We start from the raw sequence: 10,677 nt of genomic DNA on the forward strand, positions 1-10,677 counted from the left end.
CACATTTTTCATCATCATCATCATCTCTTCTTATTCTCTCTGCATTTTCTCTGTTTCTTTCTCACCAAAAGTTCAAGCTATTCTGAACTCTTTCATGGTATCAGAGCCAAATAAAACTCTAACGAGTATGTCCGATCCAAATCCAAAACCGGTCCAAAAAAGAGAGCCAAAAGAGCCCTTTGTGATTTGGGGATAGTGAGCCAAAAAGAGCCAACGAGCCACTTGCGATCGAGCCGTCCAAGATTGGTGAGCAAAAATAGCCACCATCTTGAGGGGGGATGTTAGAGAATAGAATCCCACATGGAAAGTATGTGGGATCATCATACCATTTATAAGAGCATGGGTTACTCTACTCATCACCAATTGGTTTTGAGATGGAACCTCATGCTTCTTACCATGCACCACTTTCCACATTCTAACAAATCCTCAAAACATCTCAAAGTTCAAGATTTATCCTATAAAACTATCCCTAGCACTTTAATGAGTGTCTCTAGCCCCAATAAACTGATTAGAACCATGTACAACAACCCAAAAATTCATATCCACGATAAGGAAGCGAAAACGAACAATCGGAAACGTAAAAACTACGAAGGAAATCTTTGAATATATACCTCTTACTGTGGTCGGTTCTTGGTGTTTTCTTCCTTCTCCTCAACTTAGTCCAAAACACTATGAACACAACAAAACCATTCGACATCAATTTGGTACTCAGAATCTAAGAGAAAAATTAACGCAAAGTAGGTTCGGACTTACGTTATTTTTGTATAGGCTATTCTTGCACCGAACTCTCAAAACACTCCATTCTTTCTCTTGCTTTCTTCTACAATCAAAACAGAGGTTCTAAGGACGCGTCTAAGGTCCATAATCCAAAGAAAAACCAAAGAAATGACTCACCTTACCTTCTTCTTCTTGGACCCGAAGTGGTCACACACTACAAGAACACAATGTGTTCTCTTCCTCATACCTCTCTCAGTTTTTCCCTCACGTTCAAAGATGGTTGAAACAAATGAGGAAAAACAAAGGTTCTAATTCCCTCCCTGGTAACCTCTAAAAACTTCCATGGCTGTTTAAATTGCGTTTCCCTCCAATAAGTATGTGTGCAGCCAAACACACCGTACGCTTCTCAAAATAAAACATTAAAACTATAGCTTAAGAATGATAAATATAAACTATAGTCTAAACACCAAAAATGCAACTTTGGTTTAAACTTATGTCTATGATTTTATGTAAGTCCATTCAACATAAAATCATAACCTTAATCTCAAAAATTCCTCTTGAATTATTCATAGACTCTTAGTGAAAAAGTCACAAAATCATAGTCTAAAATGATTTTAAGATTTTATGTGGATTCCAAACACATAAAATCATATACTTAAACAAGATGTCCATCTTAGATTTCTTTCACATCTAAGTCTATGGTCTAAAGCGATCAACTCACACTTCATTAATTAAAATAATATTCACCAAATATTATTTTAAGTATTATTCCTACTCTTAAATTTTTTTTTATAGAACAATGTTTACATAAAACACAATAAACAAATAAAAAAAAATTCCGGGTTATTACAGTATGGGTGCTGCTCTTTCCTTTGATTTCACTCCACTGGTGCACATAAAAATATAATATATAAATATTACTTTCAACATAATTTGTTATTCTTAAAGTATGCTTAATTTTTGTCATGAAGTAGGCATAATTACAAATAATATATAATAGAAATGAATGACTAAAATTTGGAACCTCACAGCACAAGCACATTGACATAGGCACATAGACAGCCATTTCGAGCTTTATATTCTCAACTCCACCCACCTTGCATAATGCTTATATAGTCAGATGTTTAAATTAAATGTACATAAAGTCTTACTTGATGATTTGTTATTGTTCTCATGTTGAAGATGAACTTCTTCCACTGTCTGCAGCTGCTACGACATTGCCTCCTCTATTCAACTGCTATACACTGTCGGAAATCATTGACTCATTAGGACTGAAAGACCCCTGTAAAAAAAAACTGGGTGGGCTTGCTGGATTTCTTCCTTGTTGGAGGTGAAATATATTGGCAATCTTTCAGCAGAGACAGTAACTATTTTAAATTTTAGTTATGTGTGTTCTATGAGCCCTATATATCATAGTATGTTGAACCATATGTAGCACACTTTTCTACTGTTGTGATTAATACCTCAGTCAAGAACAGAATTGAAAACAAGACAGAAAACAATGATTAGATGACAAATTTAATGTCACCAATCGATGAAAATGAAATTAAACAACTAGAATCAAAACTATAAAAACAGAGCACAAAGATTACGAGGTTCGAACAGTATGATGAAAACACATCACCTGCCTACTCCTCGGCCAGAACAGCCCCTATGGCTTAGAATCTTTATTGAGCTAATCAGAACAGAGTTACAAGAGTTTGGACAAGAGTACTCAGACTCATACACAGAGAAGCTTTGCTTCTAGCTACAGTTGATCTCACTTGTGGCAATGGTGATCAGATACACACCAAGCCAATACAACCCTCCTTCTCTCTCTTTCTCTTGCTTACAAAACACTCAGTAGATTCTCTCTCTAAAACTGGTACCCGAAAAACAAATGAGCTAGATATATATATAGCTTTACATAAAGGGGCACAATCAACTAACTGTCATAACAGACAGTTTGTTTATACTGTTAGCATTAATAATGAACCTCATTTGGTGACCAATCATAACATCTACTATCTTGTTTAAATATATACATGAACTGTTGTTATTCATGAGAGATGAACAACATTACATTGTTACTACTCTTCTGTGTCTTAGATTTACATGTCTACGGAATGGTACGAGCCAGGTTGCTGTCTGGAGTGACCTCTTCATGGAAGTGTGGCTATTGTTGAAGCTCTTGTACGACGATTGCATAAGTTTGGTGGACAACTTTCTCTAGTAAGTAATATCACAGTTTATTTGTTCTAAAAAGGCTGTTGTTAGCAATGCATCTATGTGGGAGAATGTGTGGTGCGTGTTATTCATGCATCTCCATCTGGGCTTTGAGGCAGAGCTAAAATGTGATACAAATGATGGCTTATCACTATATAACATTGTTTGGTGTTGTTTTTAACATAATGAACTATGAATCAGGGCATAAACAAGGACTTTCAAATTGACCATATAGTCGGAAATGACTGGGAAAAAGGAGTTGATGCTGATCAAAATGTAGTTCTAATATCTGTACCAAGTGTACATAGTCCTGGTCTTGTGTGTAACGCCCTGGCTACCCCAGAACAGTTACGGTGAACGGTGGACCGGAAATTTGACTCATTGCCTGAGTCCTTTTGTCAAAAACGTGATCTAAGTGTAATTAACAGGTTAAGGTATAAAACCAGTAAAAAGGGAATGGAGATTTTATTACAAACAGCTCTGCAGAGCTAAACAAAACATTAACAAGTTGTTCTCAGTACAAAATGGTCTCTACTGTTTTAAATTTACAAATCCCGTCGACCTAAGCGGCAAAAATAGGGTAAAACTCCTAGTTCCTCTGAGAACACCATGACCGTGGCGGTCAAGCGGCCACATATGTACACACCACCACATCAGCTCTCCACTCAAGGCTAGGTGAGCTTCTCTTTCCCTTTACCTGCACCACATAGCACCCATGAGCCAAGGCCCAGCAAGAAAACATAACACTTTATATAAACATTATCAAATGATTATCATTATAATCACACTGAGCATAAAACTATCAAACCAATGGGTGCACATCACATGATTCTAGCGGGAGAGTGGCTGCTAAGTAAGCCACTAGCCTCCAAGCTCTCTTTTCTAGCAGGAGAGTGGCTGCTAGGTAAGCCACTAGCCTCCAGGCTCTGTTTGTTCATCGACCCTCAGGGTCGGTCAGGCATTAATGCTCCTTAAGTCATTCAATGCTAATAATCGATTAGATCAAATCTTACTGGCTTGCGTGACACACGCCAAGGCCGTCCTGACTAATAAGTCAGCTCATCGTGACCAATGCCCAATACCACTGCTGAACCTGACTAATAAGTCACAGCTTCACAGTGATACTAGCACCCTTGTCAAACCTGACTAATAAGTCAGTGCCATGCACAAATGAGCAACATATGCTAAGCATTCCATATACAATCCATGTACATATTCTCACATTCAACATGCCTCAGAAATATCCATGCATGTCACACTTGGGGTGCAGTTTTCTTACCTCTGGTCCAAGCTAGAACAGATAAAAGAATGACCCTGAGAACGATTGACCTTTTGGTCCTTTAGCGGTTACCTGGTCATAACCAAATTATGGGATTCCATCAATAAAATGAATAATAAAAGGTTCCCAAACCAAAACCTAACCTCCGGGACCTCAAACACTACTCAACCGGGTAGTAGGTTCAATCCCGAGGCCTTAGGATCGCGTCCCCGAGCCAAAACACTCTCTTTGGCCAAAAATGCCTTAAGGGCCGCGGCCCTCCTTGGCCATGCCGCGGCCCACCCCTCAGACAGAGGCGCCTAAACCCAGCCTTCACCAAGGGCCGCGACTCTCCCTGGCCATGCCGCGGCGCAACACCCATTTCAGCCAAAACCCCTGTTTTTCTTCCTCTACGATTTTACTTAGAACCAACCCTTCAAACCCAACTTAAACACCACCCAAACCTCTCTCAAACTCCCATTTAAACCCCTAAACAACACTCAAAACTCTCCCTTGTCATAACCCAAGTAAAACACCTCAAGAACTCCCTTTAATTCCAATTTTCCACACCTAAATCAAGAGCTGAAATCCATGAACGAAAACAGAGCAAAACCAGTAAAAATAATGATCAAAGCTTACCTCAAACTTGGTATTGAACCCTCTCCAATGGCTGAACTATGTCTACAACCTCAACCTCCAAGTTCCCTAGCTTAATTCCACACCTTGAGCTCAAAACTCCAAAGAGGAAGAAGAGAGAAATGAACCTACGGGAAGGAGAAGAAGCAAAACTCTGTTTTGGGTTCTATTTCACAGCCATCCATACATCATATATATCCTAAACACAAATGACCATTATACCCCTAGGTATAATAAAGCTTCTAAAACCTACTCAAGGGCATTTTTGACATTTTCCACCTACACCGTTAATCATAATTAACGCTTCCCAATTCCCGCTAATCTCAAAATCCTCAAACATCAATATTTCACATCCCGTTACCCTTTAATACCCGGTAACACCCTAATCATTAAAACACCCCGAGACTCACCCCGAGCCTCGAGCTTAAGCCTGTTATGACCAAACCGGTATTTAACATTTCCTTGATCGTCTCATGCCAAATGGCTCGAACAAACCCACATCATAATGTGGTCTCAGGATATATCACCAACATGCGTTCAAATAATCAATTTACCCTCAACGGGCCAAATTACTATCACACCCCTGTATAAAGAAATATGGACTCACATGCATGCATTTCACATCATATCATAATATAATCAACACATACATGCATTTTATAAATTAATAACATAATTAAACAAGTATGGCTCTCCCGGCCTACTGTTCACACCGTTAAACACAACGGAGAATTCGGGGCATTACATTGTGCCACCTCAGAAACATGTATTGCATGCTTATCTGCCAGGGACTAAACCTTATGAACTATGGAAAGGAATTGATCATCTAATATCTGAAAGATCAGAGGTACATATATTTAGCTTTGGTCTTTTATCAAAGATGAGTTTTTGCTAGCTAACAAAGTAGTTTCAATGCTTCTCTTTTTAGGTTTTGAGTATGCAAATCAGGTAATGTGGAGAGCAGTGGAACATGAAATTGGTCCCGGGTTAAGCAGGGAAAAGTGTGAGGTGAAGTTGGTTGGATCTCCATTGACACATGAAAGATTACTTAGAAGAAACAGAGGACATGCCTAATTATAGAGTAGATGATTTATAGTACTTAATTCTTTTTATCTGATTTGTTGATGTAATTAATATATCTCATGTTCCTTGGTTAATATGTCATTAAGGATCCATTGCCATCAATTTCATGTACAATATAATATATTTGTGTAATGCCCAAAATCCCTAATGAAGTTTAATGGTTGGATTAGTAGGTCGGGAGGGCCATAATTGATGTCATTAAATGATTAAATGTATGTTTATGTGAATTATATTATAATATGATGTTAAATGCATGCATGTGGGTCCACATTTCATTACAAGGGCATTTTGGTAATTTGGCCCGTTGAGGGCATAATTGTGTATTTTGGGTGCATGTTTGTGATTAATTGTTAAGGACACATTACAATGTGGATTTGTTCTAGCCATTCCACATGAGACGATCTTGAGTACAAATTATCGGTTTGGTCATAGCAGGTTTAAGTTCGGGGCTCGGGGTGATTTTAATGATTAGAGCGTTGCCGAGAATTAAAGGGTAACGAGATATGAATTATTGGTGTTTGAGGATATCGAGAATAACGGGAATTGGAGAACTTTAATTATGATTAGCAGGTTTAGATGATAAATGACATTTTTTCCCTTACTAGCCTTTATAGAGTTTTATATAACCTAGGGGCAATATGGTCTTTTGGCAAGGGTTATATGAGATTCTAGTATGCTGTAGAAAGAGCTGAAGCAAAAACAGAACAAGTTCCCTTTTTCACGTTCTTCATCTTCCTCTTTTCTCCTTTGGAGTTTTGATCTCAATTTGAAGAATTAAGCTAGGGAATTAAAGTTTGGAGCTTAGGACTTTGGTTCAACCATTGAAGAGGACTTAAATCTAGCTTGAGGTAAGAATTTATCCATGAAACCTTAGTTATACTCTGTTTTTCTATTGGTTTTTAGCTGAGAAATTTATAGTGTCTAGATGAGAATTTATGGAAGATTTTGGAGGAAATTCCCTTGGGTTTTGATGCTTGTATGGTGGATAAGTTGTGGTAATAGTTTGTGGGATTGCTTGGTGATATTGGGAGAGTTTTTATAAGGTTTTGAAATATGTTCTAAGGGGAAAACCAGAAGTTTTTGGCTGAGTATTGGAAGGGGTCGCGGCTCTGTTCTAGAGCGTCGCGGCCCAAGCTTGTTGATGAAGAAGGTGGTGCTGAAGGGGCCTAAAGGCCGCGATGCTTGGGGAAGGGCCACGGCGCTTGAGGCAGGTGCTTGAGGCGGGTTGCCTCTGGTTTTGGCTTTGGGTCGCGACGCTTGGGGAAGGGCCGCGACGCTTGAGGGCCATTTTGGCCAAAAGTGTGTTTTTGACTTAGGGATTCAAACCTTAGGCCTCAGGATCGATCCTACTACCCGGTTTAGTGGGATTCGATGTCCCGGAGGCTAGGTCTTGGTCCGGGAACATTTTATCACTCAATTTATTGATGGAATCCCATAATTGGTTATGACCAGGTGACCGTTAAGGAACTAAAAGGTTGATCATTCTCAAGGGTCGTTCTTTTACTATTTCTCGCTTGAACCAGAGGTAAGAAAATTGTACCCCACATATGACATGCGTGGTTATTATTGAGGCATATTGAGTGTTTAAATGTGGACATGGACTGCATATTAAATGCTTAGCAGATCTTGCTTACTTGTGTGTGGCCCTGACCATTCAGGTTTGGCATTGGTCGCATGTTATTGTCTAAGAGTCAGAAACGGCATAAGCGTCACGAACGCAGAGCCAATAAAAGATTAGATCTAATCGATATCTGCATTGAATGACTCATCATGAGAATTAATGCCGGACTGACCCCAAGTTCGATGAAATACTAAAAGCGCTTGTCTAGTTCTATGACTAGTTATTTAGAGCTAGGGCCAGAAGGCCTAGGTGACCCTATCGTCACATGGCTAAAGGGTACGGAACCCACAGTAGTGACTCTATGGTCACTCCCTTGGTTTACATTGGTGACTCGCTCATCGGTCACATTTATTGTTAAACCTAGTGACTCGATCACTCATTTGAAAGGTGTGGATCCCAAGTTAGTGACGTATACATCTGTCACTTATCAGTTTAGGACTATAAGTCCTGGATGATTATTATGATCATGGTTTAATGTTATATATACATGCTGTATTGTGTTTTCTTGCTGGGCTTTGGCTCATGGGTGCTATGTGGTGCAGGTAAAAGGAAAGAAAAGCTCACCCAGCTTTGAGTGGAGAGCTTAGGTGGCGATGTGTACATATGCGGCCGCTTGACCACCACGGCCAAGGAGTTCTCTGAAGAACTAGGGGGTTTACCCTATTTTTGCCGCTTAGGTCGACGAATTGTAAATTTCAAATTGTAATGACCATTTTGGATTGTAAATAACTTGTAAACGCTTCTATGGGCCCATGAACAGTTTTAAATAAAATATATCCTTCCATTTTAATTGATTTTACACCTTAACCTATTAATAACACCTAGATCCATGTTTTAACCAAAGAACTCGATTAGCAAGTTAAATTCACGGTTCAACGATCACAGTAACTGTCCTGGGGTAACCAGGACGTTACAATTTGCACATTAATACTTGTTCTCGCTAGTGTGGGTTGTTGATCATTGTTATGAAACCACAAACATATCAACAAGAATATAGGAATGGACATAAATAAACAACACAACCTCTTTCATATGGTTAAGCCAAAATTGGGGTTTAATGGAAATTGTTCATTCAGAGAAAAATCTCAAAACAATACCATGCATTAATCATTTTACTTCAAATCATGTTCCTTGAATTTTTTTTATGGAAAATTATTTGTGTCATTATTAATTGTGAATGCAGTAACTAATACTAACAAAAGTACTATATGATGAAAATGGTGATCATCTCATATTCTCATGCTCTTTTACAATGAATTCTAATATGTCAATAACTTCATTCTATATATCAGTCTAATATAAGTATTATACTCTTACGAATGATGTTCCTAACATCTAACATAAGTGAGTGTATTTAATAGGAGGACTAAGAGTGTTCTAGTGTTATTAATAGTGTGACTACGACTGTTATATTTCTTAATTTCAGTTCTATTGTTTTAAAGACTAATTTGTGGAGTACTATCTCATATTATATTTTTCGTCAGTTCTCATTATTATATCATCATCATCATATATTCAGTCTTTTTTTTTGGTAACTACTGTAATTTCTTAAGAAAAACACCTCCATCGGATGAGTTATTAAAGCACTTACTTTAGTTTCTCAACTCTATTATTTAAAATATTTCACTTAAACTTCACGTTTTTTATTATACTTCAAACTTTTACAATACATTAATTTCTCTATCTTTTATTTACATCATTTAAATATTATACTTTTTAATAAATTTTATTATAAAAACAAAAAAATAATAAAATCTATAATAAAAGAGAGATGAAAGAAAAATTATTAAAAAACTATTTTAAAGAAGCTAAAGTTGTAACTACATTTAGCTATGTACTATTCATTATGTAAAATAAAAACAATAATACCTCATGATGGAGGTGGTTTTGGGATTATTTTTTTACTCTTTTTTAGCTATTTTAGTTAATTAGCTATTTAAGATAATGTACTATAAATGTTCTTAGAGCATCTCCAATGGTACACCAAAACAACAAATTGGTGTAAAGTCTACACCAAATTTGCTCCAAGGGTGTACCAAATTTTACACCATTTTTGTGTAAATGAAGATTCTAGACCAAATTTGGCGTCACACCATTTTGGTGTGGAATTTTTTCTTAGCACTTTAAGCCTACTTTTATTTTTCTTTAAAAAAACCTTTGTATTTTTACCTACAAAAATTAAATTTGATCACATTAATATCTTTAATATTTTTCTAATTTGTATTTCTTATTTGATTATGTTGTGTTTTAAGTTTTATAACTAAAATATTTAAAAAAATAAAAAGAAAATACATATATTTTTAAAATTTAGAATATTCAAAAAATAACAAAGATAATAATTGAAAAATTAATATAAATAAATAACAAACACACAACATATTGAGAGAAAAAACAACATAAACTAAAACAACAATTCAATTACTTTAGTTTGCTTTTTAAATGCAACCTGAAATAATTTAACTGCTACCATACCACCACATTCAATTTAAAATAATTAAAAAACCAAAAACAAATGATTGATTTAAACCAGAGAAACACTTGTCATTTTTCTTTTATGAAATCTTAATTCAGTTTTATATTTATTTATTTACTTTTTAAAATTGTGGTATGAAAAGAAGAGGAGGTAGAGATGTTTACAGCAAAAAAGTGGCTTTTATAATGGTGTTGTTTGGTAACACAAAAAAAAAAAAGTAGTTTTTTATTTAATTAATTAAAAATTTAAAAATTAAACATAAAATGTGTTTAGTAACTTTATTTTTATTTATTAATTTTTTAAATTTTAATTAAAATTTATTAAATTTTGAAAATAGAATTTTTCCACTTTCAAAATTTTTTTAAACAGTTTTCAAAATTTTTTTTTCTTCCATTTTTCAAACCAACACCTTATATTGTTAAACAAAAAATAAAAATAAAAGTTATCAAATGCGTTTATTATTTTTTGTTTTTAAAAACAAAAAACAAAAATAGTTACCAAACATATTTTTATATAAAAATAAAGAAATAAAAATAAAATTATATTATTATTTTTGTGTTTAAAAAATTCAAAAACAAAAATTTCCCAAAATAAATAAAATTGATTGAGCTCCTTCTTGGAAGTTGCTTACGGTGGCCGACCAAAGTGAATGATTATTAGCTACTCGACATAAAGAGCCACTCA

The 10,677-nt window shown here is 35.7% G+C and overlaps 1 long non-coding RNA gene across 1 annotated transcript; it reads left to right on the forward strand.

Annotated features, from left to right (window-relative positions):
- The first annotated feature begins 1,713 nt into the window (after positions 1-1,713).
- On the forward strand, positions 1,714-3,243 carry LOC133790238 (uncharacterized). The gene is made up of 3 exons (XR_009873963.1): positions 1,714-2,047; positions 2,806-2,928; positions 3,124-3,243. It is a non-coding gene; the product is annotated as an uncharacterized LOC133790238 (long non-coding RNA).
- The last annotated feature ends 7,434 nt before the right edge of the window (positions 3,244-10,677 follow it).

The sequence above is a fragment of the Humulus lupulus genome, chromosome 7 (assembly GCF_963169125.1).
Source record: "Humulus lupulus chromosome 7, drHumLupu1.1, whole genome shotgun sequence".
NCBI classification, from domain to species: domain Eukaryota; kingdom Viridiplantae; phylum Streptophyta; class Magnoliopsida; order Rosales; family Cannabaceae; genus Humulus; species Humulus lupulus.